Source organism: Moschus berezovskii, chromosome 9 (genome assembly GCF_049115385.1).
Source record: "Moschus berezovskii isolate FMDL1 chromosome 9, NW_MosBer_1.0, whole genome shotgun sequence".
Lineage (NCBI taxonomy): Eukaryota > Metazoa > Chordata > Mammalia > Artiodactyla > Moschidae > Moschus > Moschus berezovskii.
In genome coordinates, this window is record NC_142468.1 from 11,579,717 (window position 1) to 11,606,781 (window position 27,065).

The 27,065-nt window shown below is 40.2% G+C and overlaps 1 long non-coding RNA gene across 1 annotated transcript in view; it reads left to right on the top strand.

The window, feature by feature from the left end:
* LOC129563526 (uncharacterized) overlaps positions 1–27,065 on the top strand; it is a 68,394-nt gene that overhangs the window by 7,485 nt on the left and 33,844 nt on the right. Inside the window, exon 2 of the long non-coding RNA XR_008687353.2 lies at positions 14,473–14,656. This is a non-coding gene — a long non-coding RNA (uncharacterized LOC129563526). The remainder of the gene's footprint in view (positions 1–14,472; positions 14,657–27,065) is intronic.

The window sequence follows — 27,065 nt, forward strand, 5'->3', positions numbered from 1 at the left end:
AGGAATCAAACCCACATCTCTTGCATCTCCTGTATTGACAGACGGATTCTTTACCACTGTGCCATCTGGGAAGTGTTATCAGGGCAGGGTTTAAATGTAATTTGAATGTGAGAAGTATATGAATTATTGTGTCCAAAGGATGGGATTTTGCCAATTGATTCATTCATTGGCACAACGAACCCTCCCTTTGCTGGAATTATACATTGACATCCTTTGTCATATGATTTTGCAACACTTCCCACCCTCAGTGATGTTGAGACTGGCCGTGTGGTTTGCTTTGGCCGATGAAATGTGGGCAGAAGTCACAGTTGGCCAGTTTGGGGCTAAGACCACGTGAGACATTGTGCTTTCCCTGTATGACTTTCTGTGCTCCTGCCCTTTGCCACAGGAAGTACATGCCACAAATAACTGCTGGTCTAAGAATGATGAGGGATATATGATACAAATTTGTTCCTGTTCTAAAGCCTTGAGCCCAGACAACTTAGATGGAAGCAAATCTGCTTCTGCTGACCATCAGTGAACAAGAAAAATATATCTTTGAAGACTCTGGGTTTGCAGGAATAGTTGAGCAGTACAGGTGTGGAAGTGGGCAAAGAGAGGAAGTATTCAGAATTTATTTTGGAGAGAAGGCTAAGGATTCATTGAATGGAGGCAGGAATAGGATGTGGGAATTGACAGGGTAAAGAGGCAACAAACGGAGAAGAGGGTCAAAGCTGACTGGATGGTCAGTCCAGGTTAAAGTTGAGTGAGATCTTGAAATTATTCTGGAAACTGCAGTCTCCAAGTCAGAATTTGTCTGTAGAGTAGTTTTGTTTGGCCCTTTAGATTTTTAAAAATTTGAACTTGAATCTATTAGGTGGGTCATCTACTCTCCAGCTCCTTAACTTCCCTACTTTTTCTTTTTGACACTCCATATCTTGGAAGAGGCTTCGCTGGTAGTTCACTAGGTAAAGAATCTGCCTGCAGTGCAAGAGACCCAGTTTTGATCCCTGAGTCAGGAAGATCCCCTGGAGAAGGAAATAGCAAACCACTCTAGTATTCTTGCCTGGAAAATCACATGGACAGAGAGCCTGGCAGGATACAGTGCATGGGGTCACAAGAGTCAGACACAACTTTGCAACTGAACCATTGCCTTGCAACACATTTGAGTTCATGTCCCCTATTAATCCCATCACCACTTATTGCCAGGCACATTGATTTTAAGGTGAATATGAGATAATGTGAATTCTAATGATGAAAGCTGGTGTGAATTGAACACATTATGGGTTCAGCCCTTTTCCTAAGTGCTTTATATGTCTTGTCTCATGAATTCCCATTTCATAGATAAGACAAAATTAAGTAACTTGCCTAATGTCAACAGCTGCCAGTGGACAGTCCAGAATTTGAAACTTAAAGTTTATTGGTGGTTTAGTCACTAAGTTATGTCCGACCCTTGTGATCCCATGGACTGTACCCCTCCAGGCTCTCTGTCCATGGCATTTTCCAGGCACGAACACTAGAGTGGTTTGCCATTTCCTTCTCCAGAGGATCTTCCCAATACAGGGATCAAACCCAGGTCTCCTGCACTGCAGACAGAACCCAATTTATTGACCAGTTTCAACTAGGTCAGCTTAAAGATGAAACAGGACTTATTTTTGTTTAAACACTTTCCTCAGTGTCTTATCTTGCAGCCCCTTCCTTTCCTAGTTATAAATTCCTTAGCCATGTTTTGAGCAGAATTATAACTTACAGTCACTTTTGATGTTAAAAGATGAACCAATTCACAACTCCAGTCTTACTAGAGTAAGACCTTTCCTTCCCAGATCAACAGCTACATCTAGGATTCAAGAGACATGAAGGGGGAAAGCGGTGATTTCTCCTCACTCCTTGCCCACTCCTGGTCTGGCACTGTGTGTGGGTATATTGGGGTTGGTATTTAGGGTCATGATCTGGTTCTCTCATTCTCTTTTCAAGGTGGATGAACTCTAGTGTTGAGGGAGGGTCAGGGAAAACAGGGGAAGAATGGCAGATGTCTCTTGACTCAGCTGCCCGGGTTGTTCTCTTTCTGTAGATTGTCTTTGCTTCTCTGGCCAGCACAACTGGCCTGCTGTCCTATAGGTGTCCAGATAGACAATAGGTGTCCAAATACTGGTTCTCTAGAAAGTCACATGTATACGATATTTTGAAATGGTCTTGGAGATATGCTGGAGACCTGGTTTTGATTCCTGGGTTGAGAAGATCCCCTGGAGAAGGAAATGGCAACCCACTCCAGTATTCTTTTCTTTTTTTAAATTTACTTATTTATTTTAATTGGAGGCTAATTACTTTACAGTATTGTAGTGATTTTTGCCATACATTGGCATGAATCAGCCATGGATGCACATGTGTCCCCCATCCTGAATCCCCTCCTACCTCCCTCCCCACCCCATCCCTCAGGGTTGTCCCAGTGCACTGGCTTTGAGTGCCCTGTTTCATGCATTGAACTTGGACTGGCGATCTGTTTCACATATGGTAATATACATGTTTCAAGTCTACTCTCTCAAATCTTCCCACCCTCGCCTTCTCCCACAGAGTCCAAAAGTCTGTTCTTTACATCTGTGTCTCTTTTGCGGTCTTGGATACGGGGTTAAAGTTACCATCTTTCTAAATTCCATATATATGCGTTAGTATACTGTATTGGTGTTTTTCTTTCTGACTTACTTCACTCTGTGTAATAGGCTCCAGTTTCATCCACCTCATTAGAACTGATTCAAATGCGTTCTTTTTAATGGCTGAGTAATACTCCATTGTGTATATGTACCACATCTTTCTTACCATTCGTCTGCTGATGGACATCTAGGTTGCTTCCGTGTTCTAGCTATTGTAAACAGTGCTGCAGTGAACATTGGGATACACGTGTCTCCTTCAATTCTGGTTTCCTCGGTGTGTATGCCCAGCAGTGGGATTGCTGGGTCGTATGGCAGTTCTATTTCCAGTTTTTAAAGGAATCTCCACACTGTTCTCCATGGTGGCTGTACTAGTTTGCATTCCCACCAACAGTGTAAGAGGGTTCCCTTCTCTCCACATCCTCTCCAGCATTTATTGCATGTAGACATTTGGATAGCAGCCATTCTGACTGGTGTGAAATGGTATCTCATTGTGGTTTTGATTTGCATTTCTCTGATTATGAGGGATGTTGAGCATGTTTTCATGTGTTTGTTAGCCATCTGTATGTCTTCTTTGGAGAAATGTCTGTTTTGTTCTTTGGCCCATTTTTTGATTGGGTCATTTATTTTTCTGGTATTGAGCTGCATGAGCTGCTTGTATATTTTGGAGATTAATTCTTTGTCAGTTGCTTCATTTGCTATTATTTTCTCCCATTCTGAAGGCTGTCTTTTCACCTTGCTTATAGTTTCCTTCATTGTGCAAAAGCTTTTGAGTTTAATTAGGTCCCATTTGTTTATTTTTGCTTTTATTTCCTTTATTCTGGGTCATAAAGTCATAGAGGACCCTGCTGTGATTTATGTCAGAGAGTGTTTTGCCTGTGTTTTCCTCTAGGAGTTTTTTAGTTTCTGGTCTTACATTTAGATCTTTAATCCATCTTGAGTTTATTTTTGTGTATGGTGTTAGAAAGTGTTCTAGTTTCATTCTTTTACAGGTGGTTGACCAGTTTTCCCAGCACCACTTGTTAAAGAGATTGTCTTTTCTTCATTGTATATTCTTGCCTCCTTTGTCAAGGATAAGGTGTCCATAGGCGTCCTCCATTCATTAGGAGTAGATCTCTTCTCACTTGTCTGAGGTGTAATTAATTAGTAGTAGGGTGGCTACAAAGTTTCCCTTAGGCCAACAGCTCAGAACCAGTACTCTCATATACCAATGTTATCTACCGACCGAGAGGTTAGTTCAGTTCAGTTCAGTCGCTCAGTCGTGTCAGACTCTTTGCGACCCCTTGGACTGCAGCATGCCAGGCCTCCTTGTCCATCACCAACTCCTGGAGGAGAGGTAAGATCCATAATATTGACTTTTGTCTGCCTGGAACTAATATTTGAAGCTATGAGGAGGGATAACTCTCAGAGGGAGAGACTACTGGGAGAAGAGTCTAGAGGCTGACCGAAGGATCTAGTTTCCTGAGCAGGGATCAAATTTCGGCCTCCTGCATTGGAGCAGGGAGCCGTAGCCACTGGACATACCAGGGAAGTTGACAGATGACTTCATTATTTTCCTCTTTTCTTGTGTCCTCTAGGTGAGCATCATTTTTCTAAGGCTTTTGTTTGTTTGTTTTTGAAGACTACTATTTTAAAAATATTTTCCCCTTGGTTTATTTATAGTCACAGTACTGTCCTTAACTTAATGGCTTTCTTTTATGTAACCATAGAGTCATAGGTGCTGAGCTCTGGTTGGGAGCCAACTGTTCAGAAAGACCACTGTACATTTTCTTAAACCAATTGTTTTTCTATGCTGCTTGAAGTCCATGAAAACTGCTTTTTTTTGTCCTTCTTTCTAGCCACTTATGTGGATGGGAATCTCTCAGTGTTTTAAAGCTTTGAATTTAACTCTTTATCGATGCATTTTAAAATATATGTTAAAAAGTGCTTGCATCTTGATCCTCTTCTCAGGAGTGTTTTCACTACTTCCTGGCATATCTCACACTTTTCCTTTTGGTTGTATAACTGATTTGCAAACTTTAGGAGACTGATTTTTGAGTATACTGTTGTGTGAAGGGAGGAGATGACTCTTAATAGTTCATTGGGTTCCTTATCTCTTTCCTTGTACTTTGTGTTCATTTTCCTAATTCACTAACTTATGGTGTGTTTCTTTCAAAGAGCATGTCATCCTCATACTATTTAAAAGGGTATTTTTAAAATAGTGTGCCCCCCCCCATAGTTACATACTGTTTTAAATTTACAGCAGTTTTCTAGAGACAGAGCTCATATCTCTTTCCAATCCATTTTTATTTTTTTTCCCCAGAAAGAAGGGAGGGACTATATAATTCCAATTTTTTGTCTTTGATCAGTTACAATTAAATTTACACTTGTGGGCCTTTCAATATAGATTTCAGGTCGTTTTGACTTCTTGGGCTGGTGGCGCTTACTCTTCCCTTGGAACCTCCCCTTGGAATCTGGGTTCCATGTCTTCCTCTTCATATTAAGATTTGTTGTCATATTAAAACAACGTCCATTTATTTTCCTTCTCTCAGAGCTAGGCTTTTAGCCATTGATACTTATAGCTATTTCTTTTGTAATGCATGTTTCTGTCTATACTTTTTACATTGCAATTACTCTATGAAGACTTTTCTTGACTATTTTCTCCCTGTCTTATTTGATTCATCTTTCGGTATTGTCTGTTTGTCTCAGGTTGAGTTGCTCCTGTACCAACACTAGTTCTTCCATTCATTTATTCCACAGATATTTATTGAATGCCTACTATATCCTCGACTGGAGAAGGAAATGGCAACCCACTCCAATATTCTTGCCTGGAAAGTCCCATGGATAGAGGAGCCTGGTGGGTTCTAGTCCATATGGTCACAAAGAGTTGGACATGACTGAGCAATTAACACTATATCCTTGACATCCTAAAGGAGATCAGTCCTAGGTGTTCATTGGAAGGCCTGATGTTGAGGCTGAAACTCCAATACTTTGGCCACCTCATGCGAAGAGCTGATTCATCTCATTGGAAAAGACCCTGATGTTGGGAAAGATTGAAGGCAGGAGGAGAAGGGGATGACAGAGGATGAGATGGTTGGATGGCATCATCGACTCGATGGACATAGGTTTGGGTGGACTCTGGGAGCTGCTGATAGACAGGGAGGCCTGGCATGCTGCGGTTCATGGGGTCACAAAGAGTCGGACAGGACTGAGCGACTGAACTGAACTGACTGGAATCAAGGATTTGGAGATCAAAGGGCAAAGACGGCAAGCAGGATCTCTGTCTTATGGAGTTTTCATTTTAGAGTGGAAATCAAAGGAATACTATGATTTCAAATAATGATATAGGCTGTGAAGAAAATAGGGTAGCCTAATGAGGTGGAGAGCTAGGTTTAGTTGAGCTGATAAGCTCTTTTTTTTAGAATTCTCATTCTTAATAGGATGATTAAGGCTCCTCTAGAAGGTGACTTTGAGCTGAGAAGAGAATGACATAAGAACTGGGAAAAGAGATTTCCAAGCAGAGGGAACAGCAAGTCTAAAGTCCTTGAGGTGAGAAAAAGCTGTTTAAGGAATATAGAGAAGGCTGCTTGGACTGTAGCTGAGCTAAAGAGGATAAGGTGGATAGGAGCTGATGGGAGAGAAATGGACAAGGGCCAGGGCACACAGGGTGCTGGTGGCCGCCCTACTGGAGGCCCCTGTGGAGTTGCTTACAGAAGGTGACTTACGGAAACCTTGGCACTGATTTTGAATTTTATTCTAAAGGTCACAGGAGCCCACCAGGTGATTTTAAGCCAGAAAAGGAGAAGATATATGTTTAAGAAATGACTTTGGCTGGTGTGTTGAGAATAAACTGTGAGGGGAAACATTGGAAGCAGGGGGATCAGTTGGAGGCTACTCTTTTTAGTTAGAAAGATGGTTTGATTTGTTAAATCCAAGTTACTCAGACTGACTTACAAAAGGTCATGTTTCATTTCATATATAAAAAGTCCAGTAGCAGGGTGAACTCCAGGATTGGTTGTTTCATCAATTCCATGATGCCATAAAGGAGACCTGTCTGCCATCCCTGGATTTTGTGTTATTCTCACGCTGGTCACAAAATGAGTGATGCCACCAAATCACCAAGTCTAGAGGTAGGAGAGAAGTCATTATATCCTGTGACAATCTCTTAGCAAGTGTCTTCTCTTCTAAATATGCCCCATATCTGTTTCTCAAAATTTATTTAACTTATTTGTTTGGGTGTGGCAGGCCTTAGCTGCAAGCCTGCAGGATTTTTAGTTGTGGCATGCAAACTCTTAGTTGCAGCATCTGGGGTCTAGCTCCTTGACCAGGGATGGGACCTGAGTCCCCTGCGTTGGGAGCATGGAGTCTTAGCCACTGGACCACCAGGGAAGTCCCTGCCCCAATACCTCTGACCAGGATTGGTTACTCCTGACGCCATCACTGACAGAAGTTATGGAGTTATTAGTATTTACTTGAGTGAGTACTTTGGGGATGGAGTGGATAATTGGGAGTCAGCTCCTATTGCTGTAGTCCAGATAGAAATAAATATTGAATGGCTAGCCTACTGTGTGTGGGCTTCCCCGGTGGCTCAGCGGTAAAAAATCCTCCTGCAATGCAGAAGACACAGGTGCGATCCCTGGGTCCGGAAGATCCCCTGGAGAAGGAAATGGCAACCCACTCCAGTGTTCTTCCCTGGGAAATCCCATGGACAGAGGAGACTGGCAGGCTACAGTCCATGGGCTCACAAAGAGTTGGATATGACTTAGGAACCAAGCAACAACCACAACAAACCTACCATGTGTATATAGCAGGACCTCACACAAAAGTAATAAACCAAAACCAAACAAAGTAATCTTCCTTCTTTGGACACTTCAAAAATACTCCAGAAAATTTATTTTTTCCAAATTGTGTTGTCCTGCCCATAACATAAGAAAAAGATATTCAACAAACTTTTCAAGTTTGCTTATAAAGAGAGAGAAAATTTGCATATCTCTCATATAATAGGAAATATTCTGGAAAGTTTACAATGAGAACTGTGTTATAATTTACAAACATCTTACAAAATAAGTATTTCTAGATCCTTTATGCAAAACAGACTTGGCCTAATTAAATTGATGAAAGTAACACAACGGTTCTTACCATTCTCCAAAGTCCATGTATATTCTATCACTTTAAGAATAAAATAAAATTATATGTATGGCTATAGTTGAATCTGCACATTTGAGCACTTTTAAAGGATTCTGAATCAATAGCTTGCCTAGATCTTGATAGCTGGATCTCATTTTTAGCTTCCAAGGGCTCACAGGCAATATGAAAAGCAATAATCTTCAAATTTGAACAAATAAAGATCAAAGGTGATAGATAACCTAGAAGCAGACTCCAGAGCCATGTCTCTTTCTGTTTGACAACTCACATGTAATAAAGACAGTGCCTAATTATTCTAAAAGTACTTCAGGAGGGTTGTTCTGTGGTTGTTGAGATGCTAATGTTTTTGGAAATGGGTATTATGGAAGCAAAGTTGACAAAAATACAGACTCTTTCCACCTGAAGACAAGTTACTCATTCCACTCAGTTTGGGGTTTTTGTCTTCGTATTTTTAACCTTTGACTCAGTGTCTACTCTGCGCAGATATTGACCAAACCATAGCTACTGGGATGTGAAATTAGGTGATTTAAAGATTCACTTCTGATTCCCAGGAATGCTTCAGGGCATACTGTGATGTGCTTTAGGGCATAAAATGATCTCAGGCTGAGGCTAAGGGGGAAAGAAAAATCTCTGCAGTAACAATAAATATTGCATGGTGGCTAGGTGGTTAGAAAATAATGTCCTTAAACATTTTCTGAGAAGCCAGCTATACTTTTCATCAAATCAAGTTATAAGGCAGGAAACTAAACTATATCAACTGTTGGCTTACTACACATTGGAAACTCTCTAAGTTATTCGATATGTTGTAAATTATTCTCACAAGTTCAAAGATGAAATTCACTTTTTTTGTGTGTTTTCCTAAACTAGTTTTGGATCAATGCGTAAAGCTAAAAATAAACATAAAACCTCTGGGAGAGTTTTGGTACACCCAGATTTTAATTTGTTCGTGGTAATGAGGGGAAAAGGAGATGGTAACTCCTGAATGTCCAGTTCTAAAGAATGGAGTATTAGTGTAGAAAACCAGATAATCCTACCAGGGCTTTGATTGATCTGTCATTTGCATAATCACGAGTAAAGGACAATCTTAGAGTATAGTCTCCCAAATAACTTTTATCTGTGTTACCAGAAAACAATGAAACATTGACTCAGTGCTTCCTGAACGTGTTCCTTTCTACCCTCTGGCAGAGCTTCTAATAAGCCAACTGATCAGAAAACAGTGGAGGAAAGTAGGCAGAAAGAGAAAACAAGGAATCTGGGTTAATTTCCAAACTGAATAATCAGCTTCCTACTAAAAAAGAGAATTGGCAAGGCTGTCTGGAAGGTTCCATGATTCCTTCGTTCTCATTGTGGCTGCAGTATGTGAGCTGGCAAGAGAGACCTGCAAATACTATGGATAAACCTAATCATTTCTCAAAGGCTCCCATTTAACTCACTATAATTTAAGATTACACAGCCCTACTTGCCCTGCATACATCCTCCTCTGTGTTGAGTCTACAACTTGCTTGAGAACCTAACATTAATCACCCTGAATGGTGTGTTAGCGTGGAGGGCTTTGTAGTTGGTGATACACTTGGGAATTTGCAAGTTTGGCCCGGGAAAAATAAATCTGTCCTTCCTCTCAGAATCTTGGAAAAACTTGGCTACTATCCCAGTGGCTCATATTCCCTGATTCCCTACTCCAGCCATCTTTTTATGATAAAAAAAAAAAAAAGAAAAGAAAAAGATCCTGCTTAATTGTGTTGCTCCAGGTTGGTGGAGAACAAAGATCTGGGTGGGGCTGATGGGTTTGTGACCCGCACAGCCTAACTACTGCCCAACAGAGCAGAAATTATTCAAATCCTTAGAACGCCTGCATTGCTCTCTTAACACACTGATTTTACATGTAAGGAAATGGAACTCAGAGCATTTAAATGACTTACCCAACTTCACACGGTGTTGGAGTCAGGATTTAGACACGCACGTTGTTCTGATGCTGAAGCTCATGCTGTCTCCACCATATCATGCTGTCTCCCAAACGTATGCAAAGGGAAACGAGTAAACACAAACGGGTCAAGTGGAAAACTGTCTCTAAGTAAAAAGGTCTTTGACATGGAATAAGCATTTAATAAATGCTTTCATTTTCTTGAGTGAAAAAGTAATTAGCAAGCAATTTTTAGGTTTTTTACTGCTTCATTCTTGCTTAAATTAAAAAAAAAAGAGTATTCATTATTTTTGAAATTCCTAAAAAGAAGAAAATGTGAGAAAAAAGACTTGCCCTTTTCCACAGATGTAGAAAGTAGTTCCAGAAATTAAAAATACCTGCAAAAAAATTTTGGATGAGGAATGTTCTTTAGAGTTCAAGTCATCGATTTTAGCACTGGATCAGTTATTGTTGGTTTAGTGGATTCAGGTCTTAGAATGGTCAGTGTCATAAAGTGACCGTGTAGTTCTCTTTCCCTTGACTTTGCATCTGTGAGCAGATTTTAATCTCTATCATCTACCCAGGAGAATGAGATGTTCTAGTGTGTATAGAAATATAAAGTCCTCTCAGAAGTTTGGATAAAAGACCTTGGGATTAGAGAAAATTGTTAAGTAACATTGCAAGCCAGTACACATTCAATAATTACTTGATTTATAGTCCACAAGGATTTGAACATATCATGGAGAAGTACAGAAAGGAAAGAAGTGATTGCCAGTCTGTATCCACAGACTTTCCTGTATCATAATTGCATGAGAAGAATTAAGAATTAAGACAAAGTCCACCTTTGTCTCCCTAATGTGAGATGGACAGTCCTGTCTAATCTTTGGATCTCAAGCATAAAGTAAGAGAGGTATATAGAGATTCTTGATATTTGGAAAACAGAATTTTGGAAAGCAGATCTCTCCCTATGATTTCTAAATTTAGAGTTGTGTCATCATGGAGAATACTGGGAACAGAAGCTTAACAAATTACACAGATGACTTAGGGCAAAAATGCTCAACCTTACACAGTACTATCGATTGCATGAAAGAGCAGTTCTGTTGTCTAGAGCTGTACTGTTCAGTAGAATTTTCTATGATGATAAGAATGTTCTATTCTGAACCATCCAAAACAAAAGCCACTAGCTGTGAATCAGCAATTGAACTGTGACTAGTGTGACTGAGGAACTACAATACTAATCTTACTTAATTTTAGTTAATTTATATACAAATTTCAAGAGTCACGTGTTGCTAGTGGCCTAGATGTAGAGACAACTTGTACCAGAAGTTTCTATTTCATTGCCTCTGGACTAAGCAGCATTAATTCCAATGGCTATGCTGGCTTGCTGAACTCAGGAGGATCAGAAGGGCCCTCTTGGAAATCAGACTTCCAAGAAAAGAAGACTTTTCTCCCATTATTCCATGACTCTCGAAGATCTTAAGACAGGGCATCATCTCCCAATAGGGCTTCCCTAGTGGCTCAGATTGGAGAAGGAAATGGCACCCCACTCCAGTACTCTTGCCTGGAAAATCCCATAGACGGAGGAGCCTGGTAGGCTTCAGTCCATGGGGTCACACAGAGTCGGATACGACTGAGCGACTTCCCTTTCACTTTCATGCATTGGAGAAAGAAATGGCAGCCCACTCCAGTGTTCTTGCCTGGAGAATCCCAGGGATGGGGAAGCCTGGTGGGCTGCCATCTATGGGGTCGCACAGAGTCGGACACGACTGAAGTGACTTAGCAGCAGCAGCAGCAGTGGCTCAGATGGTAAAGAGTTTGCCTTCAATTCAGGAGACCCAGGTTCAATCTCTGGGTTGGGAAGATCCCTGGAGAAGGAAATGGCAACCCACTCCAGTATTCTTGCCTGGAAAATCCCTTGGACAGAAGAGCCTGGTAGACTCCAACACATGGAGTCACAAAAAGTTGGACATGACCGAGCGACCAACAATTTGACTGTCATAAGGAACCCAAAGACTCCTTTGAGCGATTGTTGGCTTCTTCACCGAGTGGCTAATTCTCTTAGTGAGTGAGTGTAAGTTGCTTAGTCAGGTCTGACTCTTCACAATCCCATGGACTGTGGCCCACCAGGCTCCCCTGTCCATGGGATTCTTCTGGTAAGAATAACTGGAATGGATTGCCATTTCCTTCTCCAGGGCATCTTCCCGACCTAGGGATGGAACCCCTAGGTCTCCTGTATTGAAGGCAGATTCTTTACTGTCTGAGCTACCAGGGAAGTCCACTTCTCTGAAGATAACGCCAAGAGACAGACTGACATAGGACCACTCAAGAACACTTATTCCATGTGAATCCTTCTGTGTCCATCAGTATCCATACACACATTTATTCATGCAAAAGATATTGCGTGTCTATCATGAGCCAGATGCTGTTCTCACAAGGGTAATTTTCTCCCACTACTCTATGGACGCCGTATGCACATTAGGGAGCAGCAAGGCATGGAGGGAGGAGCTCTGGAATCAGACCAACCTGAAATAGCACTGATTCCTAGAGCAGAGTTTGGCAAAAATTTTATTGTAAAGGGCCACATGATAAATGTTTTAGGCTCTGTGAACCGCAAGATTTCTTTCATATCTATTCAACTCTGCAGTTATGTCAAATAAACCATGAACAATACGTGACCATATGAGCTTGGCTTTGTTCCCAATAAAACTCTATTTATGGGGCTGAAGTTTGAATTTCATCTATTTTTCCTGTATAATAAAATATTTAGATTTTTTTCAGTCATGAAAAGGTAAAAATGATTTCTTAGCTTATGGGCCATACATAGACATGTGGCAGAATATGTTTGGCCCACGGGCTGACATAGCTTGCCGGTCCCTGGCCTAGAACATAATAAATGAGAAAATGTCTGTGGTATAATGCAACTAAAAGCTCTTTATGAACATTTTAGTATTTCTAGAACATCACTTGACTATTTATGTGGAGTCTTACGTTGATTTTCTTTTATTTGGATTTTTAGGATTTTTCTGCTTTTTAGTCATTAGCGTTAAGATGAACATCCTTGTTCATAATGACTTTATTGTGGATTATTACACAAGCTGGAAGGTGTGAATATTTTAAGATTTTTATTATATTATTGGCAGTTATCCTCTGCAATAGCCCTGACTAGTCTTTTTCAAATTTCCTATAATTTAGTCTTTTTGTAGGTAGCTCTGTAGCCTCATTACCTAGGGTCTTAATTCTATATTTTAGAAAGTCCTTCAAACCTACTCTAAAGACAAGTAGCCTGAAATATCCTGGCTAAAATTTTCCCAAGCAACTGAAAAAGGGGTTAATATTTATTAAGTGAAAAAACTCCTACTAGGAATCTGGGTTACTGGCTAGGTTAGAAAGATATGACAGTATATTAAGGGTCAGAGATAAATGACTTATCCTAACTTCAAAGATGGGTAAGAAAGTAATATGCATACCATAAAAGTCATCTGTTGTTTAAAATGCAGAATTCAGGGGATCCCCTGGAGGTCCAGGGGTTAGGACTTGGAACTTTCACTGCCATGGCCCAGGTTCAATCTGTGGTTGGGGAACTAAGATCCACAAGCTGCATGGCATGGCCAAAAACAACAACAAAAACAAACAAAAAAGCAAAGTGAAAATTTCAATGATTTTAACTGTGTCCCTATAGATCTGCCTGTTCTGAAGCTTTAATATAAATGAAATCATATAATATGTAGTCTTTTGTGACTATGATGTGACTTTGTGTGACAATCTAATGTTTTTGAGGGTCTTCCATGTTGTAGTATGTATTACTGCTTCATTCTTTTTATTGCTGAATAGTATTCCACTGTATGGATGTAACACGTTTTGCATAGGTTATTTTGAATATTGCTGTTAATATTAATGTACAAGTTCTTGTGTTGACACAAGGTTTCCATTTCCCTTGGATATAACTAGGAATGAAATTTTTGGATCATATGATGACTCCCCTGGTCATCAGATGGGCTTCCCTGGTGGCTCAGATGGTAAAGAGTCTGCTTGCAGTGTGAGAGACCCGGGTTTGATCCCCGAGTCAGGAAGATCCCCTGGAGAAGGGAATGGCAACCCACTCCAGTACTATTGCCTGGCGAATCCCACGGACAGAGGAGCCTGGTGAGCTATAAGTCCATGGGGTCACAGAGAGTCGGACATGACTGAGTGACTAAGTCCATATATGATGACTCTATGTTCAACATTTTAGGAGCTGTCAGATGGTTTTCTGAAGTGACTACACTGTTTTATATTTCTACCAGCAATATATGAGGACTTCTGTTTTTTCACATCCTCATCATCACTTGTCTGGCTTTTAAAATGTTATTCATCCTTGTGGACATGAAGTAGTGCCACATCATGATTTTGATTTGTGTTTCCCTCATGACTATGATGCTCAGCATCTTTTTATGTGCTTATTGGCCATTTGAATAGCCTATTTGGACAGCTCTTCAGATTCTTAGCCCATGGGCTAAGATTTTAAAATTGGGTTATTTATCTTTTTATTGTTGAGTTCTAAGAGGTTATCTTTATATTTTCTAGATGAAAGTCCTTTGTAATATATATGACTTGCAAGTACTTCCCCCAATTCTGTGGGTTTACTTTCTTGATAGTGTCCTTTGAAAGTGCAAGAGTTTTTGATTGTGAAGTCCACTTTATCTCATTTTTCTTTTGCTGCTTGTGCTTTTAAAGTGTTATCTAGTAAATTGTTGCTAAGTCAGATCATAGACATGTATTCCTTTGTTTTCTTCTAAGAGTTTTATAGTTTTCTACAACTTATTTTAGGTTGTCTTTTACATTTAGGTCTCTGATCCACTTTGAGCTAATTTTTATACATGATAAGAGGCAGGCATTCAAGGAGGGCATGGCGACTCGCTCCAGTATTCTTGCCTGAAGAATTCCATGGACTGAGGACCCTGGCAGGCTACAGTTCATAGGGTCAAGCGGAGTCAGACACTACTGAAGCAACTTAGCAGACACACACGAGGTAGGCATTCGACTTCATTCTTTTGTACGCAGATATCCAGTCATCCCAGAACCATTTGTCAGAAAGACTATTCTAAGAATTGTTTTGGAATTTTGGTTGAAAATCAAATGACCATAAATGTAGAGTTTTATTTATTAATTCTTAATTAGAATGAATATATTTCATTGATTTATTTGTCTTTCCTTGTGTCAGTACCACTTTGTCTTGATCACTGTAGTTTTTAAAATTCTTTTTAAACTGGAGAATTGCTTTACAAATTTGTGTTGGTTTTCTCTGTACAACCATGTGAATCAGCCATAAGAATACATCTATTTCCTCACTGTAGATGTTTAATGTTTTGAAATTGGGAAGCTTGAGTCTTTCATCTTTGTTTTTCTTTTTCAGGAATGTTTTGACTGTCCTATCTCATCATTTTCATACAAGTTTTAGTATCAGCTTGTCAATTTCTGCAAAAATCTCAGCCAGGATATTGATATAGTTTACAGGGAACTTGTAGATCATTTTTTGGGAAAATCTTAATAAACTTAAATCTTCTAATCTATGAGCATGGGATGTCTTTCTGCTTATTTGGATTTTCTTTAATTTCTTTCAACAATGTTTTGTACTTTACAATGCACAAGTTTTGCATTTTTGATTAAGTTTATTTATTCATGTTTTAAAATGCAGCCACTATTGCCATGTAAAAAGCCAAAAGAGGGAAATGGTGAATGGCCTGGCTTCTACACCTAAACTCCCCAATAAGGTGATTCATTTCTTCTCTGACAAGAAAAGATGAAAGTTGGGGGAGGAAGGATGGGACAGGAACTGGAAGTGTTATTCAACACAATTCTTTCCTAGGACTAAGCATTTCCTTTCAGGTGACATGTCCAGAGGAAATAGGGATTCTTGCTAGTGGAGAACCCGATGATTGACTAGATATGACAGTTAAGGAGAAGGAAGTAACAAGAATAATTCCACAGTTTCTTGTGAGAGCAATTGAATATACTATACTGCTATTAGATGGGGAAAGATTCTGAAGAACCATTTTTGGGAAAATATAATGAGACTGCTTTGAACAAGTTACCTTTAAGATGCCTTTGAAATGTGTGAACAAGGATGAATAAATAATTAAGAGTTTAGAAATGGACTTCATAGAAGGCTAGCAGCAAAGTTAATTTGGCCTAATTAGCATATTAATGATAAATTAAAATGTGCAGAGCAGCTGGAATCATCTAGGGAGAATTTATAGTTTTACATGAGAAGAGAGTCTAGAACTAAGTTTTGGGAAATTTCATCATTTACTGGTGGGGTAGAGCAGGATGAGATGGGAAAGTTGAGAAAAGGTAGAGATAGCAATTATGGGAGGAAACAAGAGTGCTGTGTCCTAAAGTCAAGAGTAGAGAATGTCTCAAGCAGGAAGGGAGTGTGTCAGATACCAAGGAGACATCGGGAAAATAGAGCTTGCCTGAGTGCTCAGTCATGTCTGACTCTTTAGGAACCCCTCAGACTGTAGCCCCCAGGCTCCTCTGTGGGATTTTTCCAGGCAAGAATACTGGAGTGGGGTGCCATTTTATTCCTCCAAGGGATCTTCCCAACCCAGGGATCGAACCCACATCTCCTGCATTCCCGCATTGGCAGACAGATTCTTTACCACTGAGTCTCTGGAAAGCCCTGAAACAGAGCTCAACCAATTAAATTTGAGGACATCAAGGTCTTTGGCGACCTTCGCAAGAACTGTTTCAGGGGATTGTGATAGGATAGAAAATAAGATTCTGAGGATCTAGCTGGTGGGCGGAATATAGTTGAAGAATTTTTTTTTTTCTTTTTATGAGAAGAGAAACTTAAGAATGTTTAAATGTTGATGGCAAAGAGGCAACAGAGAGTAAGTCAAATATATCTCAATAAACATATATAAATAAAAGGGAAAAAACAATTAAGATGGTAAAAATGTGTACAGTAGGTTTCAAAGACTTGGTATAAAATATAACATTACTCATCTATTATGCTAATTGTGTGTTGAAATAGTATTTTAGATATATGGGTTATTAAAATATAAAACATCACAGAGAAAGAAGGATGAAGATTAATTAATGAGCTGGGACAATCCATAGGATGCTTCCATCGTAGCTCAGGTGGTAAAGAACCTGCCTGCAGTGCAGAAGACCTGGGTTCAAATCCTGAGTTGGGAAGATTCTCTGGAGGAGGAAATGGCAACCCACTCCAGTGTTCTTGGCTGGAGAGTCCCATGGACAGAAGAGCCAGGCAGGCTACAGTCCATGGGGTCATAAGAGTCAGACACAACTTAATGACTTAACCAAGCAACCAACCAACCAATTCATAGAATGGCAATTCTTAGAAAGGCAGATTCTTAGAGGATCCATAGTACACATAGAGTGATTATGCTCTTAAAGAGATCATTCATTCCTTATTGTGGAAGGATGTAAGATACATTGATGCTTGTATCTTTTAGATTTGTGAAGATTTGCTGTTTGCTGTTGTGTTTTTTCTCCTTACATGAAATAAATGGGTAAGTAGGGGAGGCTGGGGATTTAAAGAGAGTTGAGAGTTGGTCATGGGGCTTCCCAGGTGGCGCTAACAGTAAAAAACCCGCCTGCCAATGCAGGAGACATAAGAGACGTGAGAAATACAGGTTCAATCCCTGGGTCAGGAAGATCCCCTGGAGGAGGGCATGGCAACCCACTCCAGTATTCTTGCCTGGAGAATCCTGTGGACAGAGGAGCCTGGCAGGCTGCACACCAGAGGGTTGCAAAGAATTGGACACAACTGATGTGACTTGGCACTCATGTACAAGAGTTGAGCACACTGTGCTCTGGGGCTATGACAGATGGAAGAGTGTGTCAACAAAAGAGATATTGTCGTATTGCTAGATGGTATTGAATGCTCGATGTTTGGATGTCCAGGAGGAGCTAATTTTCAAAAAAAATTATTTATTTTTGGCTTGCTGGGTCTTCATTGCTGCATGCAGACTTCATCCAGTTGCAGCGAATGGGGGCTACTCTCTCATCGTGGTACGTCAGCTTCTCACTGCTGTGACTTTTCTTGTTGTGCAACATGGACTCTAGGCATTTGGGCTTCAGTACTTGCAGCACAGGCTCAGTAGTTGCATTGTTTGTGCTTCGTTGCTCGGTGGCAGGTGGGATATTAGTTCCCCGACCAGGGATCGAACCCATGTCCCCTGCACTGGCAAGCATACTCTTAACCACTAGACCACCAGGGAAGTTCCAGGAGGGGCTCTTAATAAGGGAGACATAACCATGTGATGTGATGGAACCTGAAGGCAAATGACTGGGGCAATAGATAGACCTAAGTTGAGGAGGTGGTGGGTTTAGGCTAAGCTCACTTCCAACTTTCTTGTTTCCAACAGAGGCTGAAATTAGAGAAGCACTGGACGGCTCTGAGTGACAATAGCCAAATGCTTGTCTTTATTTTCCCACAAGACTAGACAGCATTTCCAGTTTTGTTCTGTTATAAAGGAAGCGCCAAGGCTGGCTTTGTAGAACAAGGATTCCTACCTTGGTTTCCTTCTCCAGCTGCCTGGTGCTAACAGCTTAGAGTATTTTATTACAGTCATATGATTAGTAGCTACAATTCAGAGCAAGACTCCAGACAAGAATCTGTGTCATCCAATTAGAAAAGGTCATTGCACTAATCCTGAGCTGGAATCAGGGTAGAGAGAGATGTAATTGGCAAGGCTAATTTTGTCATATGGCACGCAAGGGCAAGTGGCAAGCTAATGGTCTCCTACTTTTCTAAGCTAGGAGCCCAGAGTCCTTGGCTGTGATTGGATGTAGGAGAAGAAAACACTTATACTCCCAAGTACCATGAGGTTACCTGTCTTCTAGAGAAAGCCCTCAAGCTTTTCCCAGCCGTGAAGAACCCCAGAATCCATGGCAGCCTTTGGTACATTACCCTCCTCATCTCCCAGTGAGACTTTTTGTTATCTGTGCCTCGACAACCTCACACGTCCCCTGTGAATCAGATTGCAGCAGGGACATTCATCAACGTTATGTGCTGAGAAATGTAAAAGAAATGGGAGTTGCCTGAAATGAACAAAGTAAAGCAGGGATCGTTGATTGTGGAGTCAAACTGCTAACTTTCAGATAATACCTATGTGGTAAAGAACAATTGTCACAGGATTAAAATATCAGGTGTGTTTCTCTCTGGATATTTGTGTTTTTTTTTTTTAAATTAGTTGTCTCCAAGTAAGAAAACATGATTAGTGACACAGTATAAATCAACACTTTTTGTGGAAGGTCATAATGTATTTTAATTAACATTAATCTCCCATGCTTCTTAAATGTCCAGTATTTAGATGTGACACAATCTCATTTTTGATTAGGAGGTTTGGAAACATTTTTCTTTCGAGGGATTGGCTCCCGGTGATAATGGTTGAAAGTATTACTCTTGATCATGATAATAATAGTGGTAATAAAATAATTATTATAGCTACCATTTATTACTTACTTGGCACCAGGCACTGTGCCAAACATTTTGCAAGTATTGTATCATTTAAGCCACACAACAACCTTATAAGCTGGTACTATTATTTTATAGTATTTATTTTACAGGAGTCTATTTAACCAAGGAAGCTGGTTACTTCTAAAATATCAGGGCTGGAATACAGCAGAGTATATCTGTCTCTAGACCCTACCCTCTGTATTCTGCTGTTTCCTCTGTGACCCTACTCTCTGCGTACCTCAGTTTCTTCTGTATAAAAGAGTTCATTGCCTCAATCTCTTTGGGAATTAAGGATTAAAGGAGACAGTGCAATGTAAAACTCTGATAACAATGCAAGTACATAGAACACACTCAAGTAAATGCTGGTTGCATGACTGCATTGGAATAAATGATGTATCCATTAGAATTCTTGTATGAGAATTCTCTCCTGATAATCAGTCAGCTTGCTCTTTGAACTGCTTATCTTGCAGTTGCTCGAACACGGCTGACCTCTCCATAAACCATTTCTTGGGATCAACTGCTAACAATAAACTGTAGCACAGGGCTACAGTTTATAAAAACAGAATAAAGTAAAGCCTAAATGGCCCATAGGGAAACCAGACTCCTAGTGACAAATTTGTAAAAATAAACTGTTAAACAAAGTCTGTGAAAAGGAAAGATGATGTTCAGCAACAGGCTCTTTTGAGAATCTGGTTCCTTAAAACCACAGCTTCTTAAAGTGCGGCAGCCAGATTAGGGCCAACATAATGGCAACCCACTCCAGTGTTCTTACCTGGAGAATCCCAGGGATGGGGGAGCCTGGTCGGCTTCCGTCTATGGGGTCACACAGAGTCAGACACGACTAAAGTGACTTAGCAGCAGCAGCAGCAGCAAGAAAATTTGTAGAAGTCCATTGGTATGAGGATTTCTAGAATGTGAGGTCATCTACTTGGTCTCCACTTGCCCATGTTTCCAGGAAGCTGCCATTTTAAATCTAACTTGGGGACTTCCCTGATAGCTCAGTTGGTAAAGAATCCACCTGCAATGCAGGAGACCCTGGTTTGATTCTTGGGTCAGGAAGAGTCCCTGGAGAAGGGATAGGCTACCCACTCCAGTGTTCTTGGGCTTCCCTTGTGGCTTAGCTGGTAAAGAATCCATCTGCAATGTGTGAGACCTGGGTTCGATCCCTGGGGTGGGAAGATCCCCTGGAGAAGGGAAAGGCTGCCCACTCCAGTATTCTGCCCTGGAGAATTCCATGGACTGTATAGTCCATGGGGTTGCAAAGAGTCAGATACGACTGAGTGACTTTCACTTTCACTTTGGGGATATCACTCAGCAACAAGAAGAAATGACCTACTGATTCATGGTACTATGTGAATGAGTTTTAAAATAATTATGCGCAGTGAAAGCCAGACAAACAGGACATTCTGTATGACTCCATTTATATAAAATTCTAGGAAAAAGAAACAATCCATAGTGGCATAAAGTAGATCACTGGTTGCTTAGAAATGGAGCAGGGATGTCGAGGGAAGCATCACAAAGGACTATACGGGAACTTTCGGAGGGTGATGGTTCACAGGTATACATATGACAAAGCTTATTCAGCTGCACACTTAACACGTGTGCAGTTTATGTACTTGATTGTACCTCAATAAAACTATTTTTTAAACTTTCACAGGATTCTTTAGAACTTTTTATAAATGATAAATTTTATCACTTTTTCCTTCAAATCTATTGTCAATTCTTACTCATTCTTTGAGAATTTTCAGTTCAGTTCAGTCGCTCAGTCGTGTCCGACTCTTTGCGACCCCATGAATCACAGCACGCCAGGCCTCCCTGTCCATCACCAACTCCCGGAGTTCACTCAAACTCCTGTCCACAGAGTCGGTGATGCCATCCAGCCATCTCATCCTCTGTTGTCCCCTTCTCCTCCTGGCCCCAATCCCTCCCAGCATCAGAGTCTTTTCCAGTAAGTCAACTTGTCGCATGAGGTGGCCAAAGTATTGGAGCTTCAGCTTTAGCATCAGTCCTTCCAATGAACACCCAGGATGGACTGACTGGTTGGATCTCCTTGCAGTCCAAGGGACTCTCAAGAGTCTTCTCCAACACCACAGTTCAAAAGCATGAATTCCTCAGCGATCAGCCTTCTTCACAGTCCAACTCTTACATCCATACATGACCACTGGAAAAATCATAGCCTTGACTAGATGGACCTTTGTTGGCAAAGTAATGTCTCTGCTTTTTAATATGCTATCTAGGTTGGTCATAACTTTCCTTCCAACGAGTAAGCGTCTTTTAAGAGAATTTCAGGTTCTCTTATAAACTTGAACTTCTTTCTTGAAGTTAGAATTAGCTTTCAGGTTTTAACTTATTCATTTACAAATGTATGGTTGCACCGTGACACACACAGATACACATACCGAAAACCTGTTAAGATTTTGATAAACTGCACTGACGCTATACATTAATTTTGGAACAAAAGACATTTTTATGACATTGAGTATTATGAACCACAATTATGGTATATCTGCATTTGCATAGGTCTTTAATGTCAAGAGTTTTAGAATTTTCTTTATGTAGATCTTGTACATTTCTAAGTATTCATGATTTTACTATTGAAATGATATTGTTTTTCCAAAAATAGTTTTTCTGTTGACAGCGGATTAAAATGCAATTGATTTTTAAATACTGGTTTTAATCCTGATGCTTTTTAATAATTCTTTTAGATTTTATTGATTCTTTTAGGTTATTTTATGTAGATAGTGATGGCATCTGCAAATATCAAGAATTATTTTTACTTCCTTTCTGATTCTCAAAGTTTTCTTTTTGAAGACATTTTCGTATTTGTTTTTGGCTGCACTGGATCTTTGTCGTTGCATGTGTCCTTTCTTTCGTGTGGTGAGCAGAAGCAGGTCTGCATTGCAGTACGCGGGCTTCTCATTGTAGTGGCTTCTCTCATTCAGGGCATGGGCCCAGCGCCCTGGCTTCAGCAGTTGTGGCTTGTGGGCTCAGTAGTTGCGGTTCACAGGCTCTGAAATGCTGGCTCAGTAGTTCTGATGTACGGACTTAGTTGCCCTGCTGCATGTGGGATCGTCCCAGACCAGGGATCAAACCTGTGTCCCTTGCCTGACAAGCAGATTCTTAACCACTAGACACCAGGGAAGCCCCCTCAAAGCTCTTATTTCTTTTTCTTGCCTTACTCCTTTGGATAGGTTCTCCAATATGGTCATGAATATAAATGCTAATAGATTAATTTTTCTTACCTTCATCCTAAAGAAAATGATTTCAATACTTCATCATTAAATAAAACTTTGTAGGACAATTTTATAGCACTGATTCCATTTTTAAGACAATTATAGGACCATCAATTTTCTGTTCCTTAGTCAATTTTACCAAGTTACATTTTCCTAGAATTTGTTTTCATATCCATTGCCATAAAGTTGATCGTGATATTCTATTATATTTGAAATATCTTCAGCATCTCTAGTTATGACTTCTGTTTTATTCCTAATTTTGCCTATGAAAGGATTATCTATTTTCCTCATAAACCTGGCCATTACTTTGTCAATTTTGTAAGTTTATAAGAACTTTTATTTATTTATTTATTTTGGTTTTTTTATTTTTTATTTTTTTTGTAATTAATTTATTTTTTATTGGAGGCAAATTATTTTACAATATTATATTGGTTGGTTTTGCCATACATTGACATGAATTTGCCCTGGGTTTACATAAGTTCCCCCTCCTGAACCCCCCTCCCACCTCCCTCCTCCCTTTATCCTCCCTCTGGGTCATCCCAGAACTTTTAAATATGTAAATAGCTTATAAATCTATAAGAATTTCATAAGAACCAACTTTTATTTTATTTTTTTTCCTTTCACTTTTATTGAGACATAATTAACATACAGTACTGTACAAGTTCAAGGTGTACAGCATAATCATTTGATCCACATACATCATGAAGTGATTATCACAAGTCCAGTCACCATTTCACATAGGTACAAAATTAAAGAAATAGAAAAATAATTTTTTTCTTGTGATGAGAACTTCCAGAACATACTCTCCCCAAAGACTTCACACATAACATACAGCAGTGTTATTAATAATTACATTTAACATGTTGAATATTATATCTCTGGTACTCATTTATCTTACAGCTGGAAGTTTGTACTTTTTATTTATTTTTTTTCCAACTTTTTATTTTATTTTTTTAACAATTTTAGGAATCTTACAACCTTATCTTAAAATGGAGTAACTTTGGTTTTATTAGCAGCAAGCAAAATACAGAAGCAAAAATGCATTACAGGAGCATTAAGTTCTACATTAGGTCACAGCGTCTAATCTGAAATCACACCCATAATATCATTTTTCAGGATATCTTGGAAATAGTTATTTCCCAGGATGTCTGAACCATAGCTACTCTATTTTGACTTTTAATTGTAAAAAAAAAATTTCTTTTTTTAATAGCCAAAGCAGATGTCACCATTAATGACATCAGTGTTTTTCTAGGTATAAGAAGATGCAAGAATTGGAACTCATAAAACCTTTTTCTGAAAAGATCTAACTATCTGAAGGCCTGTTCTGCCAGTTTATTTATTTATTTTTTTCAGAGCACAGAGTGCCTCATTCCTGATTTTCACCCGGAACTTCTTTCAGGGGGTGTTGAAGGTCAGCAGCTTGCAATGGTCATGATGTAATCTTTGTAGAGGCAGCTGGCAAGTACCAACTTCCAGTCAGCAGGGTCCCTTCATAGCCACATATCTGACCATGTGACACCATTTCATGGCCATTGTGTCCCGCGTTGCTGGGAAGGCTCATTCCCAGGTCTAGGGAAGTGATGGGCCACTCAGTGTACTAAAATTGGACCAGGCCTTGCAAGTAGCCAAAGTCTCTGGACCACTGTCTTACTAGCCTCCTGGTCCAGGAAAATATTTCCTCTTGTTGCTTTTTCCCATACCCAGAGTCACATTATTACAATTATCGATCCCATATGGAACTGTCAGTTCAGCATTATATCACAGGCTCAGTGAAACAAGTGACATAGAAAATAATATAGCCATAGCTAGCAGTAATTAGTAAAATAAGAATTATAAGTCAAGAACTTTCATTAGATAAAGCCTGGTATACCCCAAGTCACCTGACTTCATTCGTTAAATGATTATAGTCTGGTGTTAAACTCCTGGTTGTACATTATGGAGCATCCGACCTTTATCTGAAGATTGGTTACTGAGATAAGCCTTAGAAACTAACCTAGAGTGTCCTTTTTAATAACTTAATTAAATCTTTTAGCAGTATCACGTAACAAGGAACTGTCTCAGCAGTGAGTCTTAGTAAACACTAGACATTAACAAAACTAGAAACTTAACAATTTACAAAACTTAATATTCCATGATTTTTCATTATGGAGGCCCTGTAGCCAGGGAGGCTTTAACCCATCAAATAAAAAATGAGGTTTGTCAGGGAGCTGGGAAAAGCCAGGCAGCCATCTTGGATTTCCCATAGCCCTGACTCTGATTTCCAGCTATTGTTTTTAATTTTCCAATTTAGAAGCAGACTGTTGCCATGGTTTAAGGACATTAGGATGGCACAAGTCTAACAGAGTTTTTGTATAAGCAGAATGAGCTTTTACATGTCTACAAACCTGACAATTGGATTAATTTCTAAAACTAGCATAGGATCAGGCCTATGGTAGAAAAGCATTTGATTAATATGCAGAGGGCTAAGAAGTCAAGAAAACATTATAAATGACCATACGAATCAGGTCCAGCATCTTGGGCAAGGTGTCTACCTCTGATGTCGTCGTCTCCTCATCCTGGTGTAGTGTAGTTTCTTCTGAAAAAAGTCCTTCCATCCAGGTTGGAGACAGTCCTTTAAACTATGTCCTTTTTTTTTTTTTTTTAGTCCTGGTTGCAGGTCACGAGGCATCTTTTAAATTTGCAGATTATTTCTATTTTATGTATGTCCTAAATCTGTACTAATAATTTTTACCTTCTCTCCTATTATTGTGGACAGACTCTCTGCGCTTAAAGCGAAGTCTAACCCCTCATTTGTGCATTAAATTTCATTCCTTTCTCCTACTCAGAACACTGGTTTGACAATTCTCATTTCTTTTCCTGCATCATCATCAGTTCAGTTCAGTCGCTCAGTCGTGTCCGACTCTCCGCGACCCCATGAATCACAGCACGCCAGGCCTCCCTGTCCATCACCAACTCCCGGAGTACACTCAAACTCATGTCCACAGAGTCAGTGATGCCATCCAGCCATTCTCCGTCGTCCCCTTCTCCTCCCGCCCCCAACATTTCCCAGCATCAGAGTCTTTTCCAGTGAGTCAACTCATCGCATGAGGTGGCCAAAGTATTGCAGTTTCAGCTTTAGCATCAGTCCCTCCAATGAACATCCATAGTCCCCCCTTATTATTGGAACATTTCCATCAACATAAAATATGCTGTTACTTCTTCAATTAGCAGCAACAACAGCAGTGTTCTTCTGACCTCATTACTTCCAAATGTTGCCCTATTTCTCTCCTTTTCTCTGTAGCACAATTCCTTGAAAAAGTTGTCTGTAATTGCTGTTTCCAGTGCATCCTCTTATTTTTTTTCTTGAACTTCTGCACCAACCATTGCTCTGAATCTCCTTTACTTCAGCTTATCAGTGTTGCTAAAACCCAGTTGCAATTTCTTGGTCCTTTTCTTATTTGCCTGATTACCAGCATTTAACACTTGCTTCTTCCCTTTTCTTCCCTCGGTTCCCAGCACATCACACTCACCTGCTACCCCTAACTCTATTTCTGGCTGCTGCCTCTCAGTCTTTTTTTGGTAGTTCCTACTCATATTATCCGGAGAAGGCAATGGCAAGCCACTCCAGTACTCTTGCCTAGAAAATCCCATGGATGGAGGAGCCTGGTAGGCTGCAGTCCGTGGCGTCACTAAGGGTCAGACACGACTGAGCAACTTCACTTTCACTTTTCACTTTCACACATTGGAGAAGGAAATGGCAACCCACTCCAGTGTTCTTGCCTGGAGAATCCCAGGGATGGGGGAGCCTGGTGGGCTTCCGTCTATGGGGTCACACAGAGTCGGACACGACTGAAATGACTTAGCAGTAGTGGCAACTAATATTATCAGTATCTAAAATTTGAAGTGTGATCATGACTTAACCCTTGGACTTCATTTCTCTATCCACACCACCGTTTGGTGATATCATCCTGTTTTGTGGTTCTAAATATTCATCTGTATTCTAGTAACTCCAAAATTATATCTCCATCTCACGTGTTTCTCCAGCATTGACTCTGTTTGCTGCATGGCCCCTGTAAACCCTCAATATGACTGGTGGACCAAGTGGCATTTAGGATTCCTAGAATTCAGAGCCAGTTCAAGCCAGTGCCTCATAGCTCCTGGAAGATCCAGATATTTCTTTTTGCCATAGCACAATCATACTCATAAATGCCTGCAGTTTCCTTTGGAAAAGGCTTGAAGGAAGGTTTATAGTATATATGTAAGGCAAGGTAGCCGGCTCTAATTTCAAGCGAACTTAGGCTCTCCCCTTTAATCAAGGGGTTCCAGGATTATGTATAGGAACTAGGTGGGAGGTTTTGACACTGCATTTTATCAGTCCATGCCGAGTTCCTGTCAGACATTTGAATTGTTCATATTTTATAGATCAAGTAACATTTTAGTAACCTGTCTCTATCTTTCATCCTTCAGTTCAGTTCAGTTGCTCAGTAGTGTCCAACTCTTTGCGACCCCATGAATCACAGCACACCAGGCCTCCCTGTCCATCACCAACTCCCGGAGTTCACTCAAACTCATGTTCATCGAGTCGGTGATGCCATCCAGCCAGCTCATTCTCTGTCGTCCCCGTCTCCTCCCGCCCCCAATCCTTCCTAGCATCAGAGTCTTTTCCAGTGAATCAACTTGTTGCATGAGGTGGCCAAAGTATTGCAGTTTCAGCTTTAGCATCAGTCTTCCAATGACCA